At 41.5% G+C, this 26240-nt stretch overlaps 1 pseudogene; it reads left to right on the top strand.

The window, feature by feature from the left end:
• Window positions 1–23094, top strand: part of LOC142376970 (dynein axonemal heavy chain 8-like) — a 39311-nt pseudogene extending 16217 nt beyond the window's left edge.
• The last annotated feature ends 3146 nt before the right edge of the window (window positions 23095–26240 follow it).

Raw genomic sequence — 26240 nt, forward strand, 5'->3', positions numbered from 1 at the left:
TCAATGAAAATTCCATTAATATTAACTAACAAAGATTGTAATATCTTTTAAGGATTTTTCCTTTTTTTTTTTTAGAAAAGAGCTTGAGCTGCTTCGGAAACTCTACGGCCTGTATGATACAGTGATGAGTAAGATCAGTGGGTACTATAAAATCCTGTGGACAGACGTGGACATTGAAAAGATCAATGCAGAACTTGTGGAATTTCAGAATAGGTGGAGTATTTCTGAGCCATTACAACCTGCTTTGTGCCAGCATTGTATTTTTGATTTCTTTTGTATTCCTGTGATAGATATATTGTTTATCATCTCTATTTGTAGGTGCCGGAAGCTGCCCAAAGCACTAAAGGACTGGCAAGCCTTCCTTGACCTAAAGAGGACCATTGATGATTTCAATGAGTCGTGCCCGCTGCTGGAATTGATGGCAAACAAATCCATGATGCGGAGACACTGGGACCGGATTGGAGACTTAACTGGACACCAATTTGAGGTGGAGTCCAAAACCTTTATGCTGAAGAACATCATGGAAGCCCCTTTGCTGAAGTACAAGGATGATATTGAGGTTCGCTGGAAGTTTGAATACATTTAATTCCACAGTTCTAGCAACAATATTTCTTCTTTTTGTATGTGTCTAACCTCCTTAGCCTGGCTTTCTTCATTCATAGGACATCTCCATATCTGCTGTAAAAGAGAAGGATATTGAGGCCAAATTGTCACAGGTAAAAGACTTGTGGTCTGGTCAGACCCTTAGTTTGATGACATTCAAGGATAGAGGAGAACTAATGCTGAAGGGGGCAGAGACAGCAGAGATTCTTACCATCCTGGAGGATAGCTTGATGGTACTGGGCTCACTGCTAAGCAACAGGTAATACAAGTTAACAACAGCTTCAGATTTACATTCCACTGATTAAATCAGTTCCTAAGGAGCCTTGAACTCCGGAACAATATAATGAAAGTCTGTTAAACTAAAGTGAATGTACGCACTTAGTTAAAGAGGAAGAAGTAGAAATAAACTTATCTTGTTCTTAACAGATTTGACATTTACCAACAGCATTTTACAACACCTTTAAAGTTTTAAGTAGCTTGTGTCCTTATCTGCTTTGTACAGGTACAGTGCATACTACAAAACAGAGATCCAGGATTGGCTCTCCAATCTTTCAACATCATCGGAAGTCATTGAACAGTGGGTTATTGTGCAAAACTTGTGGATCTACTTGGAAGCTGTGTTTGTTGGGGGTGACATCGCCAAAGACCTCCCACAGGTGCAGTTCATGCTTTCTATCCTGGGGAAAACTACACCTTAGAATGCTTCCTTAAGTAAAATTCAAACTGCCCTTTTTTTTTCTATTACAGGAGGCAAAACGCTTTCAAGATATCGACAAGTCCTGGATTAAGGTCATGCAGCGTGCTCAGAAGGTGCCAAAAGTGGTGGACTGCTGTGTGGGTGACCCAATGTTAGGGCATCACCTACCCGAGCTTCAGAAACAGCTAGAGCTCTGTCAGAAATCTCTTGCAGGGTAATTCTTTACGAACAACATTAGTCCAAATACTTTAGATTGACTCAAAAAATAAGATGTGCAGAATTAAATAGATTGTTGTTATACCAGTGCAGTGGGTGTTGATGTTACGTATTTCTAATTTAACAGTTACCTTGAGAAGAAGAGGCTCCTTTTTCCAAGATTCTTCTTTGTATCCGATCCATCTCTTTTGGAAATCCTTGGACAAGCCAGCGACTCTCATACAATTCAGGTTAGAATGAGTTTGAACATTGTTGTCACTATGAATATATGGATATACATATACCTATATATAGATATATATCATTTTTAAATTCATTTATTTATGTATTCAGTTATTGTTTTAATTAATATAAATTACAGCCATACATCTGAATGTTTGCATGATGTCTTAAAATGAAAATTCAAATAATCACTATGACCTCTTTAAGTTTTACTTGGATAACTTTCAAGTTGACATTTTATCACTTGACAAAAGTCAATTTTGATACAATTGTGTTTCAGTCTCATCTCCTTGGAGTGTTTGACAATGTCAACGAAGCAGAGTTTCATCCAACGGAATATAACAAGATTTTGGCCGTTCTCTCACAGGAAGGGGAGAAATTACCGGTATGTCGTGTGCTTTTAAAGAGTTTAACTGATTCATTTTGGTTTTCTCAACATGTAAAAATATTCCATTGTACAGCCCCAATTCCTAAAAGGTTTGACCACTGTTTAATGTATAATTAAAAACGGAATGCAGTGATTTACAAATCTCATGGATGGTCCCACTCCTTCTTTGTCCGGAGGACGCAGCGTCTGTGATTTCTAAAAAGAATTTTAAATTTTGATTTGTCTAATGACAAAACAATTCTACACTTTTCCTCAGTTCACTCTAAATGAACCATGGTCCAGAGAAGATGGCAGCGTTTCTGGATGGCATTCACATAGGTTTCTTCTTTGCATGATAGAGCTTCTTACTTGCATTTGTGCATGGCAAGGCAAGCTGTTCTCACAGACAGTGGTTTCTGGAAGTGTTCCTGAGCACATGTAGTGATTTCCATGACAAAATTATTGTAAAAAGTTTGTAATACAGAGCTGCCTGAGGGCCCAACGACGACAGAGATTCTACATAGATAGATTCTATCAATCTTTGAATGATATTTTGTACTGTAGACCAGTACAAGCTCTGCAGTTGCCTGATAACGAGCTGATCATTTCAATCAGGTGTGTTGGAGCAGGAAACCTCTAAAACATGCGGGGCAGTGGTCCCCGAGGACCAGGTTTGAAAAACACTGCAGTAGACAATGAAATATTGTGCTACTTTGAGGAACAGTGTTCTGAAATTGCTCCAACATTTGTTGACATAGTTTTTTTGCAGGTTGCTGACCGCCTGCTCCCTGCTACTTTAAGGGGCTTTTCCAATACCCAGTCATATCCAGCTGCTACACGTTCCTCCAGCTGTTTCCTTTTAGTAGCACTTGCTTTTCCAGCCTATTGCAGATCCCTTCCCAACTTATTTGAGACATTTTGCTACCATCAAGTTCAAAATATTTCATTAAACAGTAAAATGTCTCACTTTCAACATTTTATGTTTTCTTTGACCTAATTTCAACAGAGTGTCCCGACTATATTGAAATTGGGGCTGTAAATCCCTTTTACAGTTTGTGTAAATGGAAAAAAAAAAAAAAAAGATTTCTAATCTTTGGTAGTTTAATCTGTAACATTGCTTGGGTGTATCAATTCTTCGGTTTTTAGAAGTCTTTGATAATTGCAGTTTGATAAACGTGTATTTCTGCTTTCAGCTGGACAAATGTGTCATGGCGCAGGGAGCTGTGGAGCTCTGGCTTGGAGAGCTGTTGCTGCAACAGCAAGCCTCCTTACACTCCATCATCAGAGCTTCAGATCTAGAGATAAACGATGAAGACTTTGACCTTCTCACTTTCCTTGACAAATATCAAGCACAGGTGAGTAGACAACATTGTGGCCGCTTGGAAATACATTTAGCAGGTTGATTTCTAATGCAAGCCAGTATCTATCAGGTCGCCATGGCTTGCACCTCCAGCAGGTTGTACTGTGTGATATTTGCTTTTGTTATAGATTTTCTCCACAGCTTCAGTCTTGTACTAAATCTATGACACAACTTTCCTCCTTTGTGGAAAAAAGTTTTTTAAATAACAAGTGTGAATATCTTTGGAGTTTTGTACGGAAGCCCAGAGCGGACGTGGTACGTATAAACTTTTGTTTGATGGTTTTCGATCATTTCCAGAAAACAATAATCGTTTTCTCCAGATAACGAGATAATTATCTCGTTATCTGGAGAAAACCATCAAAAAAAAAGTTTATACGTACCACGTCCGCTCTGGGCTTCCGTAGTTTTGAGAGATACGATGGTATCATAATTGATTTCTATATTCATAGAGTTCCCAAGATTCATTTTATTCTGCCTTGTGTGTTTTAAGGTGGGCTTGTTAGGAATCCAGATGCTTTGGACAAGAGATTCTGAAGAGGCCCTAAGAATCGCTGCCGATAAGAAGGAGATCATGCCTCTTACGAAAAAGAGGTTTCACAACCTACTCAGCATGCTCATTAAACAAACCACCTATGACCTGAGCAAATTTGACAGAGTCAAATATGAAACACTTGTCACAATTCATGTGCACCAGAGTGACATTTTTAATGACCTGGTAAGGTTTTTTTCTTCAGTAAATGTCTGTTCTTTTCTTTCTGTAAAACACTTGAGTTAAGCTCCGCTTTGTTTGCAGGTAAAGAAGCGTGTGAAATGTATCAGCGACTTTGAATGGCTGAAGCAGAGCAGATTTTACTTCAAGGAGGATCTGGACAAAGTCATTGTATCCATAACTAATGTCGACTTCATCTATCAGAACGAGTTCTTAGGCTGTACTGATCGGCTGGTCATCACCCCTCTGACTGACAGGCAAGAAAAGAGAAAATTGATTTTTATAAGCAACTTGCTGTAATAAGTCAACTTTGCTTGTAGGTTTTAATTCCTATGTTGCATTCAAGAACAGTTTTTTTTTCTACAAAGGTGTTATATCACACTGGCCCAGGCTCTGGGCATGAGTATGGGAGGAGCTCCTGCTGGGCCAGCCGGCACCGGTAAGACTGAAACCACCAAAGACATGGGTCGTTGCCTTGGCAAGTACGTTGTGGTCTTCAACTGCTCGGACCAAATGGACTTCAGAGGACTCGGCAGGATATATAAAGGTACATTAGGCAATGAAACAAGTCATCGAGCAGTGGTGTACAGTTTCATTTATGTGATGTCCTATTGTGTTTTTATTTTCCAGGCCTTGCACAGTCAGGGTCCTGGGGCTGCTTCGATGAGTTCAACAGAATCGACCTGCCAGTGCTTTCCGTTGCTGCTCAGCAGATCTCAATTGTTCTGACATCACGAAAGAAACACAGAAGCACTTTCATTTTTACGGACGGAGACTGCGTGAACTTGAATCCAGAGTTCGGCCTGTTTATCACCATGGTAAGACATGGAAACACACAGTCCTATTAAAAGAAACTCCTTGAAACTAGATGGAAAACATTAGATATACAGTATATACAAAGATATGTCATGCCTCTGTATCTAGAATCCAGGATATGCAGGCCGTCAGGAACTTCCTGAAAATCTAAAAGTGCAGTTCAGGACAGTGTCCATGATGGTGCCAGACAGGCAGGTGGGTCAAGGCTTCTTTCTGTGGAGAGAAACGTTTTTCTTTTTGCTGTGGTCCTAACACATCCCTCTACACTTTTGTCTCCGACAGATTATAATGAGAGTCAAACTAGCCAGTTGTGGATTCAATGAGAATGTTAACTTAGCACAGAAATTCTTTGTTCTTTACAAACTTTGTGAGGAGCAACTCACAAAACAGGTGAGAATCTTGTTAGCATTTCATAATTCCTATTTTGTTTGGTTATTGAACTACTGACATATAACCTCTGCTATTTGACAGGTCCACTATGACTTTGGACTAAGGAACATCCTGTCTGTGTTGAGAACACTTGGGGCGTGTAAAAGAGCTCGACCTGATGACACTGAGTCCAGCACTGTCATGAGAGTGCTTCGTGACATGAATCTGTCCAAACTGGTATCACACAAACTTAGTTCTTACCAACAGCTGTGATATATTGAATTGTATTGAATTGTGGGTGTGAAAGTATACTCTGTACACTGGATACAGTGCTGTGAATAAAAAAATCCATCTGTGTGTTTCAGGTGGATGAGGATGAGCCCCTCTTCCTTAGTCTTATCAATGACCTGTTCCCTGGTATCCAGCAGGACAACAGCACATATACTGAACTTCAAGCTGCTGTTGCTAATCAAGTTGAGCTTGCCGGTCTCGTTAACCACCCACCGTGGAACCTCAAGCTTGTTCAGGTGCCTTAAAATTGTTGTTTAGCATAATTATTATAAAGTTAGCTTTTGGAAAGTACTTTTCTTACTGGTATATCACTGTTGCTGTCTGGGTCAGCTTTATGAGTCTTCTCGAGTGCGCCATGGGCTGATGACTTTAGGCCCAAGTGGGGCCGGGAAGACCTCGGTTATCAACGTTCTTATGAGATCACTGAGTGAATGTGGAACCCCACACAGAGAGATGCGCATGAACCCCAAAGCAATCACTGCTCCGCAGATGTTTGGTCGTCTGGATGCAGCAACTAATGATTGGACTGATGGAATCTTTTCCACACTGTGGCGGAGGTCACTCAAAGCTAAGAAGGGTAATTCCAACATTTTGTCAACATCTAAGCTAAGAAAGTGTTTGTGATTAACACAGATGAGATCCTAAGAAAAAATATAAAACTGTCCAAATGAAAACGGTATTGTATTAAATAATATCTAAGCAATACATAGTATTGTACTTTAGACATTTTTATCATATTACATTCAGTATAACACAATATAAAGGTTGTTGCAATTTTAATGTGATGCTAAATACTGCATCTGCACGATATTACTGCCCGGCTTCAACAAGACAATGAAAATGTCAGCTCAGAAGCTGAGCACTTTTCTTAAGCTATAGATGCCAGTTCATGCATATTTAGAGCTAAAATATGAGACGTCACATGAGACAGCCAGTATGGTTTACTGCACAGTGCGTTGTAACCAAAACACAACAAAACAAAATGGTGACCCGCCGAGCTGCCTTGGTCGTAAGCACCTCGTCCCTGACATGTAAACCCACCTTTCAGATTGACACCACCGCATACGGAACTACACTTAGCCTTGTCTGGTCCGAGGGTAGCAGCTGGGGCAAATCCCAGGCTCCTGTTCCTACGGGACCCCAAAACAGGCCCCTTTTAAGTTCTGGGAATGACAGTGGAGATGCTGTTGTCCTTGGCACACACTGGCTCGCCCACTTTTGATCCAGTAGTGGGACAGCGGCTCATTAGTGACTGACAAAGTGCCAGAGGCTGCCGGAGAACTCAAACATTTAATTGCTTCGACGGGTTTACTCTTCAGGGGAAGTCATCTGGATTGTGCTGGATGGTCCCGTTGATGCAATATGGATCGAGAACCTCAACTCAGTCCTGGATGATAACAAAACACTGACCCTGGCTAATGGTGACCGCATCGTCATGTCACCATCCTGCAAGTTGGTGTTTGAGGTGCACAACATGGATAATGCCTCCCCTGCTACTGTGTCCCGTGTGGGAATGGTTTTTATAAGCTCCTCAGCTCTCAGCTGGCTACCCATCCTCCAGGTACTTTTGTGATATCTAAGTGTTGAAGACTTTTTTTTTCCTGAAAAAGAACAATGCTTTGTAAGCAGTGCTTAGATAGAACTTGGCTTTTGTATTGCAGGGATGGGCCAAGAAGCGCCCTGCTAGAGAGGCAGAGAGCATCATCGGTTTATATGAAAAGACATTTGAGGATGTTTACATGTATATGAGGCAAAACCTTAAACCCAAAATGGAGCTTTTGGAGTGTAACTACATAATACAGGTGTGTATTTAAAAAAAAAAAAAGACTGAGAATAAAAACAGAATCAGATGATGCCTCGAAGCCTGAATTGTTTGACTATGTTCCTTCTTCAGTCCGTCAATCTGCTGGAGGGCCTCCTCCCAACCAAGGAGACAGAGGGCTTTGCTGGAAGCAAGCACCTTGAGCGCCTCTTTGTCTTTTGCCTGATGTGGAGTCTGGGAGCTCTTTTAGAATTAGAGGACAGAGACAAGCTGGAGGTCTTCATGAGAGGTCATGAAAGCGAAATTGATGTGCCTCAAACCAAGCCGGGAGAGACTATATTTGAGTACATGGTCAACACAAACGGTACAGTTATTTGACACGTAAAAGAGCATCAATTTGATGTTTTTTTTGTATAGTTTAAAGTGAACAAGCATTTGAATGTGGTGGCATGGTGGTTAAGTTAGCACTTCACAGCAAAAAGGGTATTATTGCGGGGTTTGTGTGCCCTCCCTGTATCTGCATGGCTTACACTGTAGTTGCGAGTGTCTGATTGTCCGTCTCTGTATTAGTCTTGTGTTGGACGCTCTAGCGTCCCTGCCTTCTTAACCAATAGCAGCTGTTAAAGGCTTCAGCCTCCTGCTACCCTCAACAGGGTTTACAGAATCTGGTCTCATTTCAGAGGCATCAGATTTGGAGATTTTGTTAAGACCCCTTCGCACTGCATATACCCACCTGAGAGTAATCTTTAGTATCAGTTATACGTTGTCAATTGTTGTGAAATAAGATGTATTAGAAATATTTGCTTTAGATGTCTGATACTGCCTCGAGTGGTGCGCCACAGCACAGACATGAAAGGACCCATTGTGCATACGTTCAGCACATCGCCAGCTTTGACAACGATGGGATGAGAATGGGTTTATATGTGACTAAAAAGAATGGCGACTTTTGTTTTAGGTGAATGGTGTCACTGGAACAATCTTGTGGAGGAATATGTCTATCCAACTGACCATGTGCCTGACTACACCTCCATTCTTGTTCCAAATGTGGATAACACAAGAACCTCTTTCTTGCTGGAGACTATTGCCAAACAACACAAGGTGATCTTGTGGTTTTTAAAAGAATATTTAGATAATGTTTATACTTAAAAATATGTTACTTTTGGTCTAAACGCTAAATGTTTTATATGTACAGGCCGTACTGCTTATTGGTGAACAAGGGACAGCGAAGACAGTGATGATCAAAGGCTATGCAAAGAAATACGATCCTGAGACGGATCTGTTCAAATCACTGAACTTCTCATCTGCCACAGAGCCCTTGATGTATCAGGTAAAAGATATTTTAAAATGCTTTTTGTGCTTGAATTTTTACAGTCCTACATTGGTTCATGTTTGCAAAAACTTTCTTCGTACACAGCGATCAGTGGAAAGTTACATTGAGAAAAGGATTGGCAGCACCTATGGACCCCCAGGAGGACGCAGGATGACCATCTTCATCGATGACATAAATATGCCTATTGTCAACGAATGGGGAGATCAGGTGTTGCTTTCTTTTTTTTTTTTAATGAACATCTGTCTGTCTATCTGTCGCTTTAATCTGATGAGTTACTTTATGTGGCTATCCAACCAGATCACAAATGAGATAGTCCGCCAGATGATGGAAATGACTGGCATGTACAATCTGGATAAACCAGGAGATTTCACCACGATTGAGGATGCACAGATTCTGGCTGCCATGATCCACCCTGGTGGGGGTAGAAATGACATCCCACAAAGACTGAAGAGACAGTTTACAGTCTTCAACTGCACTCTGCCAGCCAACACCTCCATTGATAAGATCTTTGGTAGGTTGGTCTAAAATAATCACATTTGTTCTGCTTCCATTACTGTAGTTTTCATTTTACAGTTAACGGTTTCTTCATGTTCTTTTTGTGCAGGTGTGATTGGCTCTGGATATTTCCATGAATGCAGGGCATTCCAGCCAAGCATATCATCAATGGTTAAATGTCTAGTGTCTGCTGGGAGGATCGTTTGGCAGTGGACAAAGGTACTTACCTGGAATATGATGAGAAGTTTATAATAGGAATTGATTATAGGTATATGGTATTGATAAGTTTGTTAACTTGTTTTATGACACCACATTGAAGGTCAAAATGCTTCCAACACCATCAAAGTTCCACTACATTTTCAATTTGAGGGACTTGTCCAGGATCTGGCAGGGAATGTTAAACGTTAAGGCAGAGGAGTGTGGTGACATCTCCACCCTATTGGCTCTTTTCAAGTGTGAATGTACAAGGGTGATAGCAGACAGGTAAAATCCTTTTTTAAGTTAAAAAACAAAAAGTTGGAAGAAAGCATTACTCTAAGACTTTGCTTTGTTGCAGGTTTATTTGCTCTGAGGACAGAGATTGGTTTGAGAAGGCTGTATGTCGTGTCATCCAAGAGCACGTTGACCCAAACCTCGTTCAAGAGCTTCATTCTGAGCCGTATTTTGTGGACTTCCTCCGAGATGCACCTGAGCCAACTGGAGAGGAAGACGATGATGCCTGTTTTGATGCCCCTAAGATCTATGAACTGGTGTGAAATCTGAATTCGTACATCAGCGCTTGATAGTTTCATGGTAGTAAGTTGATGGAGGAAACTGTCACCATAATCTGTATGAACAACTTGTTTCAGGTGCCAGATTTTCAGTTCTTATCAGATAAGCTTGTGATGTATCAAGCTCAGCACAATGAGGTAGTAAGGGGCTCCACCCTGGATCTGGTTTTCTTCAAAGACGCAATGACTCATCTTGTCAAGGTGACACCTGAAGCGAGTATAGCTGATGCATTTCTTGTAGACTAGGCTAGATATAATACTGATTCTTTTTAGATTTGCTCCTCTTTAGGTCTCACGAATCATTCGCACTGACAATGGAAATGCCCTGCTTGTGGGAGTGGGAGGATCAGGAAAACAGAGTCTGACGCGCCTGGCCTCATACATAGCTGGATACAGCATCTTCCAGATCACATTAACCAAGTGAGATGAGTCATAGTTGTGAGAGCTCTGTTTGTAGGGACTTTAATCACACTGATCAAACTGTTCTTGGGGCTCTCTGAGGGTTAGAGGCGCTCCCCAAAGGACAATGAACCATCAGGGGCTTTTTTTCTGCTTGCATTCAAGTGATATAACCTGCAAACCTGTCTCAGTCGGCCCTAGGTGTCACTTTAAGTCCATTCCTCTGTTTCAAAAAAATAATAATAATACAATAATTTCTTATTATATATTGCTTATAGGCAATGTTTTAAATAGGTTTGTTTGTTTTAGTTTTTTTTACTTCCCTTTGATAGTAGTGGTTCCAGTGGTGTGTTCATACCTTCAACCAGTCACTGTACACTTACCTCATCTGGACCTATCACGTCACCTTCATGTCTCCGTTATGCTGGGAAAGCTCCCGCTCCAAAGTAGAAATTAAAGACGCCACAGAAGGAGTTCTATAAACTGTGAGCTCCTACTATAGACGTTCTTCCAGGGTCTCGGGTGATTGGTCAAGCACATGAATACAGTACTAAGATCAGCTCTAATTAACTGCAATTAATTTTATCCTTAAAAGTAGGAAACAAATAAAAAGTTCAATTCGATAAACGTACCTATTAAAGGCGGGGTAGGGGATCTTTTTCTGGAACATTTTTTTACATATTGCTTGAAATACTCTTCACACCCCCATTGCAACCAATTAATTAAAAGTTTTGACACAAATATGAAAATTTTTAGTGGCCTCTAGAACGTACAATCTAGGAAAAACAGTATGCAATCATTGTGAACGGACCGTTCACAATGATTGGATTCTGATGCCGTCTATCACCTGCAATCTGCTTCCCCCCCCCCACCTGTGCGCGTACCCTGCTCCGTGAACGAATTACACGTCCAGAAGCTTGGCAGGAAGCTAAACTAGAGCCAGCTTGGCTAGCACCTAGCATTATTAAACGTATAGTGAGCATAAACTAAATACTAAATACTAAATACGGCAACAATCGATGCTTGCTGTCAGAACAGCGCTCGTGCACCTTCTTGCTCGTGCGCGTTCATGTACTCTAGAGGCGTGCCTTCGGGGGGAAAGTGAAGAAAAGGGTTGGGACTTTTTACCTGTGTATTTTCAAAATGCAGCTTCGCTGGACCCAAAATCCAGGATCTCCTACCCTACCTTTAAAATACAAGAATGAGTGTCCTATGAAGCCATGAGCTGTTTGTAGTTGCATTTGCACTGAAAGTGAAATGCTGGGCCTTCTTTCCAATTATGTGGTGTTTATTTTTCCTTACTTAGAACATACAACATGAGTAATTTCATGGATGACCTGAAACTGTTGTATAACACAGCGGGGGCTGAGGGCAAAGGCATCACCTTCGTCTTTACAGACAACGAAATCAAGGATGAGGCTTTCCTCGAGTACCTCAACAATATTCTCTCTTCTGGAGAGGTGAGATCTCATAAAGGTATAAAGGCGTATCTGAATATCTGCTGATTGTGTAACTGAACACTGGAATCTTCAGTCTAATTGAAACGGACTGGAATTGGTCCTGTATGACTGAAACAAAGAGGTGGGGCAGAATGTAACGTCTCAAAGGAAAAGCTTCGCTGGTCCTGACCATGTTGTAATCGTTTCAGGTCTCCAATCTTTTTGCAAAAGATGAGATGCAAGAGATCACCCAGAACCTGATCCCAGTTATGAAAAAGGAGTTTCCTCGAATTCCACCAACTTTTGACAATCTTTATGACTACTTTATATCTCGGTTTAGGAAGAATTTACACGTTGTTCTGTGCTTCTCACCGGTAAGTTGAAACTTTGTATATTTTCTGTTTATACCCAAAAGCAACCGCCCAAACTTTTGCTACTTTTATTCCAAATCTCTTTTTATTCACAGCATGTTTAGATGCTCAACAGTGACATTATATAGACACTTACACCCATAACTACCTCCATAAATGAACCTTTTCATTGGAGTTTTACTCTACTCTTGTTTAAAGGTGGGGCAGAAGTTTCGCTCCAGATGTCTGAAGTTTCCGGGCTTGATTTCCGGCTGCACAATGGACTGGTTCACCCCTTGGCCCAATGAGGCTCTGGTTGCTGTGTCCACCTATTTCTTATCTAAGTTTCACATGGTTTGTCCAGCTGATGTGAAGACTTTAGTGATGACCACCATGGGAACTTATCATCACAAAGTATCTGAAACATGTGAAAGTTACTTTGAAAGGTATCACATTTACACAAATCCAATTTGTTCAGAAACATACGCTATCAAACACAGTCCTAACGCTGTATGTTGTTCATCTCTCAGGTTTCGAAGACGAGCTCACGTCACCCCTAAATCTTACCTTTCTTTTATAAATGGTTACAAAACATTATATGCCGAAAAGCACAACTATATCAACACTTTGGCAGAGCGCATGAATGTTGGTAAGGAATTTGAACAGGAAGGCAGTTGTGTCTTTATAAAGATTGTGTACTTTATGGAGGATTTTGTATGGTCTACTCCTGTAAAAGATTACACCAGATGTTACTGATTTCCAGGGTTGGACAAACTGATGGAGGCCAGTAAGTCGGTGGCTCAATTATCAAAAGATCTTGAAGTAAAGGAAAAAGAGCTCGCTATTGCATCTGCCAAAGCTGACAAGGTAAATCAGATACGTCCAAGCTCCTGTGACCTGCAGATAAGATTGATGATGGATGGATGTTTATGAGCAACTTTCCTCCAATCAGTACTTCCACAGTAATGTAAAACCATAAAATTAAGAACAATTTGAGTTCTGTACATAGTGAGGTAGCAGAATCAGTTTATTCATAGGTTCATTGTGGAAATTAGCTTCTGGTTTGATGTGAATAGCTGACAGAGGTTTTGTCATTTCTGAAAAGCTGTTTGAAAGCTCAACACCATGGACGCACGCGTATGATGCATTTGAAGGCATGAGATGTTTATTTTTGCATTCACCAAGGTGCTGGCAGAGGTGACAGTCAGTGCTAAAGCTGCAACCATTGTGAAGAATGAGGTCCAAGTTGTGAAGGACAGAGCCCAGAAAATTGTGGATGGAATAGAGTATGAGAAAGCTATAGCTGAGGAAAAGCTGGAGGCTGCCAGGCCAGCTTTAGAAGAAGCTACAGCTGCACTGAATGTGAGATATCTCTGACTTATTTGAAGATATTTACACCGTGCATTCTACGATATGTTACATGATATACTTAAAAACTCCACAGACCATCAAGCCAGCTGACATTGCCACAGTGAGAAAATTGGCCAAGCCTCCACACCTGGTCATGAGGATCATGGACTGCTGTCTGATTTTATTTAACAAAAAGTTAGACCCTGTTACATGTGATCCAGAACGAAGCTGTCTTAAACCATCATGGTCAGAAGCACTGAAGGTAACAAATTTCCTTTTTCTAAAAATTCAGTTGTTGCAAATGATAAATATATGAATTCCACTCATATATTAAAGGAGACACATTGTGCCCTGAGGTCTTAAATGTGTCATGTTTGGTTGAAATACTACAGAGATATAACACAGCAGCTCTTTTCAAGCCCACATTTGCAGGCCTTTTTTTCAGTATTAGTTTTAGGAGGTGGAGTGAGCCAGCGGACTCAACTCTGCTCCTCTCTTCTGCAGGGTGTGCCTTTTTTGAGATTTGTTCTACAGCTTTGATGCTTCCATGCAAATGTAAATTTGGACACAATTCACACCTAAAAACCCTTAAAGTGCATTAATATGTGAGAAGGTACAGTAGGTAGCCTGAAAGCTCATGAAATGAAAGAAGGCCTGTAAGAAGTTGGATTATTATCAAATTGATTTCTTAAGTAAACTTAACTAAACAAAAAGCAAGAACAAATTAGTCTTGACATCTGGCTTTTGGGTTAAAGCGAATGCAGCACGATTTAAAGTTGAAGATGGATGGGGATGAAAAGATGGCAGCTGGATAATTCTGCTCTGAGTGCAAAACTGAGCGGCGTGTTCTTCCTCACAAATGGCATTTGCATGAATTCATTTGTTTTGTCCTTTTCAGCTTATGAGTGGCTCTGGTTTCTTGACAAGCCTCCAGCAGTTCCCAAAGGACAGCATTAACGAGGAAACTGTGGAACTACTGCAGCCTTACTTTGACATGGAGGATTACACCATGGAAAATGCCAAGAAAGTGTGTGGTAGTGTAGCTGGTCTGCTCGCATGGACTCGTGCTATGGCCTCATTCTTTGCCATCAACAAAGAAGTGTTGCCACTCAAGGTAAAGTTAAAGTTCATCATGTTGGCGACTGTTTTTTTTTTTTTCTTTTTCATTTTAGATTTGTCGTAGGCGGCTATTCTTCTCCAATAATGCCATTTAAAACTCTCTATTCTCAGCCTGTTTGAATCCATTTTAGGTAAATAGGTGATTTAACCTCATTTTTAGCCCAAAGCCTTTTTATGCTACAGTATAACTGCATTGTTTGTTTCCAGGCCAACCTTGCCATTCAAGAGAACCGTCTAACTGTGGCTAATAACGAGCTGTGCGCGGCAGAGACTCAGCTGGCTGAAAAGCAAGCAGAGTTTGACAAAGTCAAGGCCAAATGCGACGCTGCAATGAAAGAGAAACAGGTGTGACGCACCCTTTTGAAAAATGTCATGACTGCGTTGACTTAAATCTAGAGATTGTAGCTGACACAGGCGTCTTGTCTTTCAGGAATTGGTGGATGATGCTGAGATGTGTAGGAATAAAATGCAGGCTGCATCTGCACTTATTGACGGACTTAGTGGAGAGAAAGCTCGCTGGATCGAGCAACGCAAAGAATTTAAGTCACAAATAAACAGGCAGGTTACAAAGGAAATGCAATTGAATATCAAAATGTTATATTCCAAGGGGGGTTAGTCTTTAAAGAGGTTCATTACTAGAATTCAGGATTGGTTCTTCAAGGACAGATTTAAAAGGTTTTGATAATGGCTTTTATATGAGTCCAGCTGCTTCTGCCTTTGTTTTCAGACTTGTGGGTGACGTACTCCAGCTCACCGGCTTCTTGTCGTACTGCGGTCCATTCAACCAGAGTTTCCGTGATATGTTGTTGAAGGACATCTGGGAGGCGGAGCTCCGGAAGCACAAAATCCCTTTTACAGAAAATCTCAACATCATTTCTGCCCTGGTGGATGCTCCCAATGTGAGAACAATGCCAGCCTATTTTTATTTGATACTAGTCCTGTGAAAAGTAAAAAAAAATCATTTGAACCATTGACTATCATTTTTAATATTTAAGATAAGTGAGTGGAACCTTCAGGGACTCCCGGGAGATGACTTGTCAGTTCAGAATGGCATCATCGTCACAAAAGCAACAAGATATCCCCTCCTCATCGATCCACAGACTCAGGGAAAAGCTTGGATTAAGAAAAAGGAAGAGGCCAACGAACTTCAAGTATATAGCCAAATGATTTTCACTTGTGTCATTTTTACCCTAATTACACGCTTAAGTAAAGCATGTCGTAGAAGTAAACTGATTTCATGTTCAGGTCACGTCCCTCAACCACAAATTCTTTCGCACACATTTGGAAGATTGTATTTCCATGGGACGCCCAATGCTCATTGAGGATATATTTGAGGAGCTCGACCCAGCCCTGGACAACGTGCTCGAGAAAAACTTTATCAAATCTGGGACCAGTTTCAAGGTATTTTTAACCTTCATGTCCATTCAAATTTACCAATACAACTTTAAAATGTGTACACTCTTAAAATTGTCTTCAATGTTTTTTTATAGGTCAAAGTAGGAGACAAAGAGGTAAACGTAATGGATGGGTTCCAGCTCTATATAACTACCAAACTGCCTAATCCAGCATACACTCCAGAGGTCAGCGCAAAAACATCCATTATTGATTTCACTGTAAACATGAAGGGCCTGGAGAACCAGCTGCTCGGCCGAGTCATCCTCAAAGAAAAATACGTGAGTGTGCCATTTGTTCCAGAAACGCAGCTTGCTTTCCCCATTTGGTTTAAAAATATAACTTTATCTGTGATTGTTTTAGATAACTGTTTTTCCAGTGTAAGAATATGATATTGACTGGCTCTTGGTTTTTTTTCACTCATCTCAACAGGAGCTAGAAGCAGAAAGATTGAAACTAATTGAGGATGTAACTGCTAATAAAAGAAAGATGCAGGAGTTGGAAGACAATTTGCTGTACAAACTCAGCAGCACTAAAGGTCCTATAGTTACTGTTGTAGACTAATGCCAGTTTCTCCAGTCATACCTGTTCTTTTTCCTAAAGTGAAAGTGTGTCTGTTTGTCTGGTTAAAGGTTCTTTGGTTGATGATGACTCCATGATTGGCATTCTGACCACGACTAAGCAAACTGCTGCGGAAGTTAGTGCAAAGCTCAGTGTTGCAGCTGAAGCAGAAGTAAAGATCAATGTCGCTCAAGAAGAATACCATCCAGTTGCCTCTCGAGGAAGCACATTGTACTTCCTCATCACGGAGATGAGCATGGTCAATATCATGTACCAGACCTCCTTGGGTCAGTTCCTCAAAATCTTTGATCTGTCACTCGCAAGGTATGGCTTTATCGTGATTTAAGAAGTATGTCTGCACAGTCTTATCATAAGATGTTTGAGATTAAAGCTCGGAAACTATTCCAACCATTACTTCCTCTAATGACCAACAAATTTGTCTGGAAAGAACAATAGGTTGACAAAGATGTTTCTTTAACCACGCTGTGGTGTGGTCGTATTCTTCAAATATGCTTTGTTCTCTGTGTCTTTGTCTCCCTCGTTTTTTTATGCTGATTTTTTGTTTTTAATTAATGCGCTTTTGCAGGTCTGAGAAGGCCTCCAAAACTCAGAAGCGGATTGCAAATATTATTGAATATCTGACGTTTGAGGTTTTCCGATACACAGTCAGAAGCCTTTATGAAAACCACAAGTTCATCTTCACACTCCTGCTGGCCCTCAAGATTGACTTACAGAATAACAGAATACAACACAACAAATTTCAGATTCTTATTAAAGGTAAGGTGTGCATCATTCCCAGGAAAAGTTGAATTGCCTTTTGGACTTGACATCTCTGAACATAATTGATGAAACAATAGGTGGCGCAGCTCTTGACCTGAAGACCTGTCCATCAAAGCCATTCAGCTGGATCCTGGATATGGTGTGGCTGAACTTGGTAGAACTCAGCAAGCTGCCACAGTTCACTAACATTATAAACCAGGTAAGCCATAGATCCACGAATGATCTGGACATCTGAATTCTTCATCTGCTTGTAGTGGCATCAGTTTTGGTATTGACATGGTTTGTAGGTGTCCCAAAATGGGAAAAACTGGAAAGCATGGCTCAATCTTGATGCCCCAGAGGAAGGCGTCACTCCAGATGGATACAACTCTCTTGATGTTTTCCATAAGCTTTTGCTGATAAGGTTGGGTCCTCCTACTTGAATGTTGATTACATGTTTGAATACACCATATTATAAAATGCAATCACCTCACAAGCTTTTTTTCTCACAGGTCTTGGTGCCCTGATCGCACCTTGTCTCAGGCCAGAAAGTATGTGGGAGACTCTTTGGGCATGAGATTCGTTGAGCCTGTCCTCTTGAACCTTCACAGCACCTGGCAGGAAAGTGATCCTCGCACCCCCCTCATTTGCTTCCTTTCTATGGGCTCAGATCCCACCGAACAAATCGAAGCACTTGCCAAGAAACTTAATCTCGGTGAGTTTGCCCTGTCCTGCCCCATTTTTTATTTTATTTTACTGAACTTTTTTATTTTCTTTTGAAGATGTAATGCCAAAATCTCCTGACGTCTGATTGTGTTTACATTCAGACCAGTTCCCAACTTGCGACGCTATCTACTTTTGATTCAGTTAGAACGGTATGAAACCCAAATTTTGTGATTGATGTCCCTGTGACCGTGGTAACCAACAGGATCCTGGATGTTGGTTGCTGTGTGCTCTTTGCAGTGGCACCTTGGGTGTTCACTGGGCAATCCAGCTCATGTATTTGTTTTCCTGAGCATAAATTCATTTGATTGTGGCTGTTAAAATTCCACTAATTGAAAGGTCTGTGGTTTGATCCGTGGCCCTTAATTGCCCGTAATGTTTCATCCTTGTGTAAGTGTGTGTGTTATGTTGTGTTAGAAAGATAATTATGTTTTGTATGTACAGTATAGTTAAAGGCCTGTGGCTTGTACTGCAAAGTCCTGAGTGGTGGATTAGACCAGGGGGGAAAGCACTATTTAAATGCACTCTATATGTTCATGTCTATGTAAATACTCCCACTGTTTCGGTTTACAGAATGCAGAGCAATATCTATGGGACAAGGACAAGAGGTGCATGCAAGGAAGCTGGTCAAGACATCAATGACAGAGGTGCTTTTAGAAGTTACTGAAGAAGTATAATGCATGAGTTAAGCCTTTCCAACTGAGGCAGTTCCAGGATTGGTACCAGTTCTTTGACCAAGAACTCCTCAATTCAGGGTCTGGAGGGAACCTGTGAACTCTGAGACCAGCTAACAGTTTGACCGCCATTAAAAAGATAAATAAATGAATACTGAGCAAGGGGAACATTTAGACGTAAAATCGATATAGCATCGAAAAGCTAATGATGTCATCTTTCATCTGATGTTTTAGATAGTGTTAATATTGCCAGTTGTGGTTTGCAAATGGCCATACACTCAGAATTGACCATGTCTGAGTGGGATTTGTAATGGAAATCAGAGTTTATAAATAGCATTGCAGCCAGGGCTTAGAAATGCCAGCTGGCAGTATTAAAACATTACATACCATTTATAAGCCTAGATGCAAACTGCATTTGTGAAAGCACCCCTCATAGGGCGGTAATCATAAATGCTGACTGTGTTGTTGGAACGAACGTATATGACCACAAGGCTCAGGAGTGGCTCTCGTGCATGTGGACAAGCAAATGGTTTCATAGAAAGTTCACAAAGTAAAGCAGCTTCCAGCAGGTGACGGCATCTGGTGAATGCTTTCATGTGGGAGTGTATTGGATTGTCCTGATGTGCAAGCTAGAGTGTTGCTTCTTGCTTTCAACAGCAATGGCTGACTGTTTGACCTGATCCGTGGCTTTTGTGTCTGGATGTGTACAGGGAGGTTGGGTCCTTCTGCAGAACTGTCACCTGGGGTTGCAGTTTATGGATGAGCTGCTAGAAACTATCACAGTTACAGAGAGCATGCATGACACGTTCAGGGTGTGGATCACCACAGAGCCACACGATCTGTTCTCCATCACACTCCTACAGGTGAGACTTGACAACATCGTCATAAAAAGGAAGGTGTTAAAAGTTTTTGTACACGCACAGACTGTCTCTCACTCTTTACCTTTTAAGTCTTCCATCAAGTTCACCAACGACCCCCCCCAGGGAATACGTGCTGGTTTGAAACGAACATTTGCAGGAATTTCACAGAACCAGTTGGAAGTCAGCAACCTGCCCATGTGGAAGCCTTTGCTGTACGGTGTGGCCTTTTTACACACTGCTGTGCAGGTACTGCGCATTCTAAGTTCACGCGTGTCATAGTGGAACTTTATTTAAAGGAAATATTAAAAAAGAATACATGCTTTGCTCCTGGCACAGGTTATATGAGAAACAGAGTGAACTAACCATATTTAGAAGTACCGTAACCTTGACAATGGCACTACTTAATTTGGTAGCCTTTTTTTTCTTATTAATTTCATAATTGATAATGAAATCAATTGTGCCATTTTAATAATGCATTAGGCAAATTTTCCACCTCATTACCATATTGAGAATGTGTTGGCTTTAGTTTATTTTATAGCCTTTTGAAGTTTGAGTGGTTTGTATTTTCCAGTGTAGCACAAATCAACTCGTGTCTGTGACTTTTTTCCTCCAGTAGAAGGAAGGCTGTTCGTCATAATAACACAGGGATTTTCTGATTTTACATGGTAACCTTTTCTTTTTTTTTGGCTTTGTAAGGAACGACGTAAATTTGGACCCTTAGGTTGGAACATACCTTACGAGTTCAATTCGGCCGATTTCTCTGCAAGTGTTGAATTTGTTGAAAGACACTTGGATGATTGCGGCCCCAAGAAGGTGAGCGTTTTGCAGCCCTGGTTTAATATTTGTATGTCATCCTCCCTCCCTCACTCACTACTTTGTGTCCCCCCCCACAGGATGTGTCATGGATAACCTTGCGATACATGCTCGCTGAGGTGCAATATGGAGGAAGGGTCACAGATGACTATGACAAACGCCTGTTGAAGTGTTTTGCTCGTGTAATAATCCCAGTTTTTTTGTTGATTCGTGTGTTACAACTCCCGGTGTTTTATGTTGCATTGTATTACATTTGATACGACACGTGAAGCTCAATGTTCTTAATTACAGGTGTGGTTCAGTAAGAAGATGTTTGACCCAACATTTTGCTTTTACACGGGCTACAAAATTGCGGTGTGTAAGACAATAGAAGAGTACATGGATAACATTCAGAGTTTACCCACTGAGGATTCACCCCAAGCACTGGGGCTGCACGCTAATGCTGATATCACGTAAGGAGAGTGTCGTCATGATGAGGCATTAAAGCTGCGGTCGGCAACTTTTTTTTAGTCATATTAGCTTGAACTGTCATGGGATTCTGGAAGGAGAATATTAAATAGGCTGTTTAGGAAAAATAACGAAATCTGTAGCTCCCTCTGAAGCCTGTAATCATGCTTGCAAAAACCAAGCGCTCCCGGCTGTTTTTAACCAATCAAGTTAGGGTGGAGGAATCCTACCTGTCAATCACAGCTTGTGCACACGCTGCTGAGCGTGAGTCTGCCCCAGCTTGTGTGCGCTCACACTGGTGTGAACTCACGTGCACAACCTCGTCCACAGAGGGGGAGGGGTTTGGGGGGCGATTCGGAGCTTGTTAGAGGTTGGGGGAGGGACCTGAGAGTGTATCAGTTTGAATTTTCCGACTTTAGACTCGCAATTTTGAAAACCTGCCGACTGCAGCTTTAAAAGCGGTCTTGTTGTATTTACTGTACTTAGAGTCTCTGAGGTTATTGCATTTCTCTTCTATAATGAATGTTGACCAGATACCAGACAAACACATCTGCTGAGGTGTTAGACACAATCACAAATATTCAGCCCAAGGAAAGTGGAGGGGGATCTGGAGAGACTCGGGAGTCCATCGTCCACAAAATGGCAGAGGACATGTTGGACAAACTGCCCGCTAATTACATTCCACATGAGGTCAGTTGGTAGGATCATTAGGTTTTTTACAGGCCAAAGTACACGTTCTCTTAATCTAAACTCTGTAACTTTGATGGGTTCAGGTCAGAGCCAGACTGTTGACAATGGGAGCTCTTAACCCAATGAACATCTTCCTACGTCAGGAAGTGGATCGAATGCAAAGGATCATCTCTGTGGTGCGCTCGAGTCTGACTGACCTGAAGCTGGCCATTGATGGCACAATAATAATGAGTGATGTAAGATTTCTGATTCCTCAGCACATCGCTTCATATTTGCTTCTTAAGATACGCACTTCTCTGTATGTTTGTTACTCAGTTTTTTCATCAACGATTGTCTGTTAGAGTTAGATTAGATTTTCAGGAGGCTTTAAAATGCTTTCAAACTCCTGGTATGTACTTTGTTCCTAGAACCTTCGTGATGCTCTGGACAATATTTTTGACGCTCGTGTGCCCAGCCTGTGGAGGAAGATCTCCTGGGAGTCTTCCACTCTGGGCTTTTGGTACACCGAGCTTATCCAGAGAAACAAACAGTTCTACAGTTGGGTGTTTCAAGGAAGGCCCAAAGCGTTTTGGATGACGGGTTTCTTTAACCCTCAGGGTGAGTTTGTGGTTTTGATGGAATGAGGCCTTTTACAATGTCAAACACTGAGTTGGCTGCATTACTGGTTAAGACCTTGAAGTTTTGAGCATGATGGAGCTGACACGTCTTAAAGACTTCCAGCAGCTAAAGTTACACGTTATTAGACCTAATGTTTACTTGAATGTTTGCAGGTTTTTTAACAGCCATGAGACAAGAAGTAACCAGGGCGAACAAAGGCTGGGCTCTGGACACAGTCACACTGAACAACAATGTCCTGAAGAAGTCAATGGAGGAGATCACAGCCTCGCCAACGGTGAGTGGGTGTTTTCTGCTCACTGGAAATGTGAAAGGAATTTAACCGTGTGCTATTTTGTTATTGAATGCCTTTCCTCTACAGGAAGGGGTTTATGTCTATGGTTTGTTCCTGGAAGGGGCTGGTTGGAACAGAAAGAACATCACTCTCATCGAGTCCTCACCCAAAGTACTCTTCACACCCATGCCTGTCATCCACATGTTTGCCATCAAATCCAATGCTCCTGTGGATCCGAAGCTGTACGCCTGCCCCATCTACAAGAAACCAAGGCGCACAGACCTCAATTACATCACAGCAGTGGTGCTACCTACTGTCCAGTCACCAGACCACTGGATCTTACGTGGGGTTGCTCTGCTCTGTGACATCAAATAATAAACAACTGTATTACTTTTTAATGTTGTCCAAAAAACAAATAAACGTTTTTTCTGCAGATTAGGTGAATTACTTGTTGACTATGTATGTGAGACTCATCTATGGAGCCATTGATCAACTACTTAAGTGATAAAAATATTACATTAGTTTGCTTTGAGGGCTTACCACTTATCACAAGGACGTTAATGAGCCAGTGAGTAAGTAAAAGCTCCGGTGGCTCCAGCAGCTCTTTTCTTACCATGGAGATCATATATGATGTCTATGGTCTCACCTCGCCCTTCTTCTTCTTCTTCTATTTTGTTGGCAGTTGGCAAACAACTTTTGGAAGCATTACCGCCACCTATTGAAATGGAGTGTGAGTCTGGGCGAAAACTATCTCAGCTAAATATAAAAAAATAAGAATAAATAAATAATTAAAAAAAGGTATTATATCCTTCTAATCAGTCATGTGGCTTCTAGATAGTGAAAAAGGTACTTAAAGCACATCTCACTTGAGTTCTTCTGTAGTATTGTTTTAATGTTTAATTGCACACTTTCTGACTCTAGTCCTAGGATGAGGTGCTGCCTCTCCTGGTCAAACCTGACACGTTGCTCAATTACATGCTCCACGGTCTCAGTAGCACCACATACACTGGTACCCATAGGAAGCTGATATCGGTGCCTGAGTTTATAATTCCATTTACCATCTGTGCAATTTCTAAAACAATATCCTGTCTGGACTCCGACATGGCACTCTGAATACTCATCAGGGCAGAAGCAGAATCTGAGGCAATTAGCACTCATACTCACACATTCCTTGGTCTATTCCCCTCTATCCAGGTCAAAGCAGCGAGGATGGCTACTAGTTCTGCGGTGTATACAGCAAGATCATTGTTTAGCCTTTCTTTTTTGCACATCTTAAGCTCTGGTACTACAAATGCCACACCCACTTTCCCGTCAGGTGACTTTGAAGCGTCTGTAAAACACACAAGTTTATCCTTGTACTGAGCTCTGATATGGCACTCAACCATTTCTTTGCTGAACTCCTCTTGCTTCTTCAACTCTAGAAGTGCTAAATCTATTACAGGTTCCTTTAACAGCCATGGTGGTACAACTGAATATGTGACAGCTGCACACAGAGTAAGTGCCTGCAGGCCTCTGCCTTTTGAGGAACCACCCACCCAAAGCTTCTACCTGGTTTATCTTTGTCCTGGCAGTGAGTTCACACAGATAGACTGCTGTGGCCTTCCCTTTGCCCTCTGAGGTTAGCCCAATAGACTAAGGCCAGCTGATCTCTCCTTACATGCAGTGGCATTTCCCCCACCTCTACCTGTATAGCATTAACAGGAGTCGACTTCATTGCTCCACAACGCGTTCTTACGGCTTTATGCTGAATAACATCCAGTTTTGCCAGGAGCGTCTTAGATGCAGATCTGTAAGCCACACGACACATCCATATTCAAATACAGACCTAATAAGGCTGATGTATATCGTTCTCAAGGCTGACCTGTTGGCTCCCCAGTCCACCCCTTTCAGACAGCGCATGGCATTCAGTACCTTTTTACATTTCTCAATCATTTTTTGCATGCGAACAGACCAAGTTAATCTCTTATCTAACCACAGGCCTAGATATTTAAAACAGTTTACTCTCTCTAGTTCTGCGCCTGATAACTTCAGCTTCAAACCCATGGGAATGTTCTTTCTAGTAAAAAACAAGGTTTTAGTTTTGTCAATAGACATTCTAAATCCCCATTCAAGGGCCCACGCTTGGACATGGTCTACTGCCTGCTGCATTTTACGCACAATGAAATCAACATTTCTGCCCCTTATCCACATTGCACCATCATCTGCAAACAAAGCAACATGGACAGATTCCTGCACCTCTTTAAAGACATCATTAATCATGATCAGGAACAATATCGGGCTGATAATGCTTCCTTGCGGAGTGCCGTTTTCCACTGTATATTCACTGCTGAACTCTTCATTAATTTTGACCGTGATTCTCCAGCCTGATAGGAAATCCTTGACCCACTGAAACATTCTACCCTTGATACCCATTTGCCTGAGTTTAATTAGGAGTCCCTCTCTCCAGACCATATCATAGGCCTTCTCTATATCAAAGAATACTGTCAGTACTGTCTCCTTATCAACTTGGGCTTTCCTTATTGAGTCTTCTAAGGCCACTACTGGGTCTATGGTGCCCCTTCTCTGCCTAAATCCACTCTGGTAGCTGTACAAAATATTTCTCGTTTCTAACCAGTAAACCAACCTATCATTCACCATTCTTGCCATTATTTTACCCAGCTGTGAGGTCAGCGCTATAGGTCTATAGTTTGATGGCATCTTTACATCTTTCCCAGGCTTCCTAATAGGGATTATTACAGGGATTATTATTACAGTCAATTTCTCCAACATAATGTAGCATATCTCATCCCTTCCTGGGGTGGACCTACCCACTTTCTTTACACGAGTAATTTGTTTTACCACCTGCGGGCTAACCATGCTCCGGAATATGAAACGAGTCAAAGCCGGTGTTCTGTCGATTTCTCCTACTTGTCGAGATTTGCTACTTTGTGGTTTTGCGCATGCGCCGAGCCGATTTTCTAAGTTTCGTTTTCACGCCCATAATGTTTTGCTACCCTGCGTCTCAGCTGGTGTGTAACGGTAACATCCTCAAAATCCTGATTATTTTCTCTTTTGGAAGACATGGAAAGTAATAAAACACTCATCGTATTAACAAGCAGTTTAACATGCACAAATGGGGTGTCTGAAACATGACGCATATTTGAGCATGTTGAATAAGTGGAAGAGGCCATTGCTAAAACACTTGTACAGGTACACAGCTCAGGGAATCTTACTCCCAGTGAGGCAAGAGGAAGAGAAATCACAATAGATAGCTACAGGCATATGTTAGAGGAGGAGATGGGGCAGCAGAATGCTCTAAATACGCCCTTTAACCTGAGTGAATTGAATAGGGCGTTAAAGAAAGTGGGTAGGTCCACCCCAGGAAGGGATGAGATATGCTACATTATGTTGGAGAAATTGACTGTAATAATAATCCCTGTAATAATCCCTATTAGGAAGCCTGGGAAAGATGTAAAGATGCCATCAAACTATAGACCTATAGCGCTGACCTCACAGCTGGGTAAAATAATGGCAAGAATGGTGAATGATAGGTTGGTTTACTGGTTAGAAACGAGAAATATTTTGTACAGCTACCAGAGTGGATTTAGGCAGAGAAGGGGCACCATGGACCCAGTAGTGGCCTTAGAAGACTCAATAAGGAAAGCCCAAGTTGATAAGGAGACAGTACTGACAGTATTCTTTGATATAGAGAAGGCCTATGGTATGGTCTGGAGAGAGGGACTCCTAATTAAACTCAGGCAAATGGGTATCAAGGGTAGAATGTTTCAG

Source organism: Odontesthes bonariensis, chromosome 3 (genome assembly GCF_027942865.1).
Source record: "Odontesthes bonariensis isolate fOdoBon6 chromosome 3, fOdoBon6.hap1, whole genome shotgun sequence".
NCBI classification, from domain to species: domain Eukaryota; kingdom Metazoa; phylum Chordata; class Actinopteri; order Atheriniformes; family Atherinopsidae; genus Odontesthes; species Odontesthes bonariensis.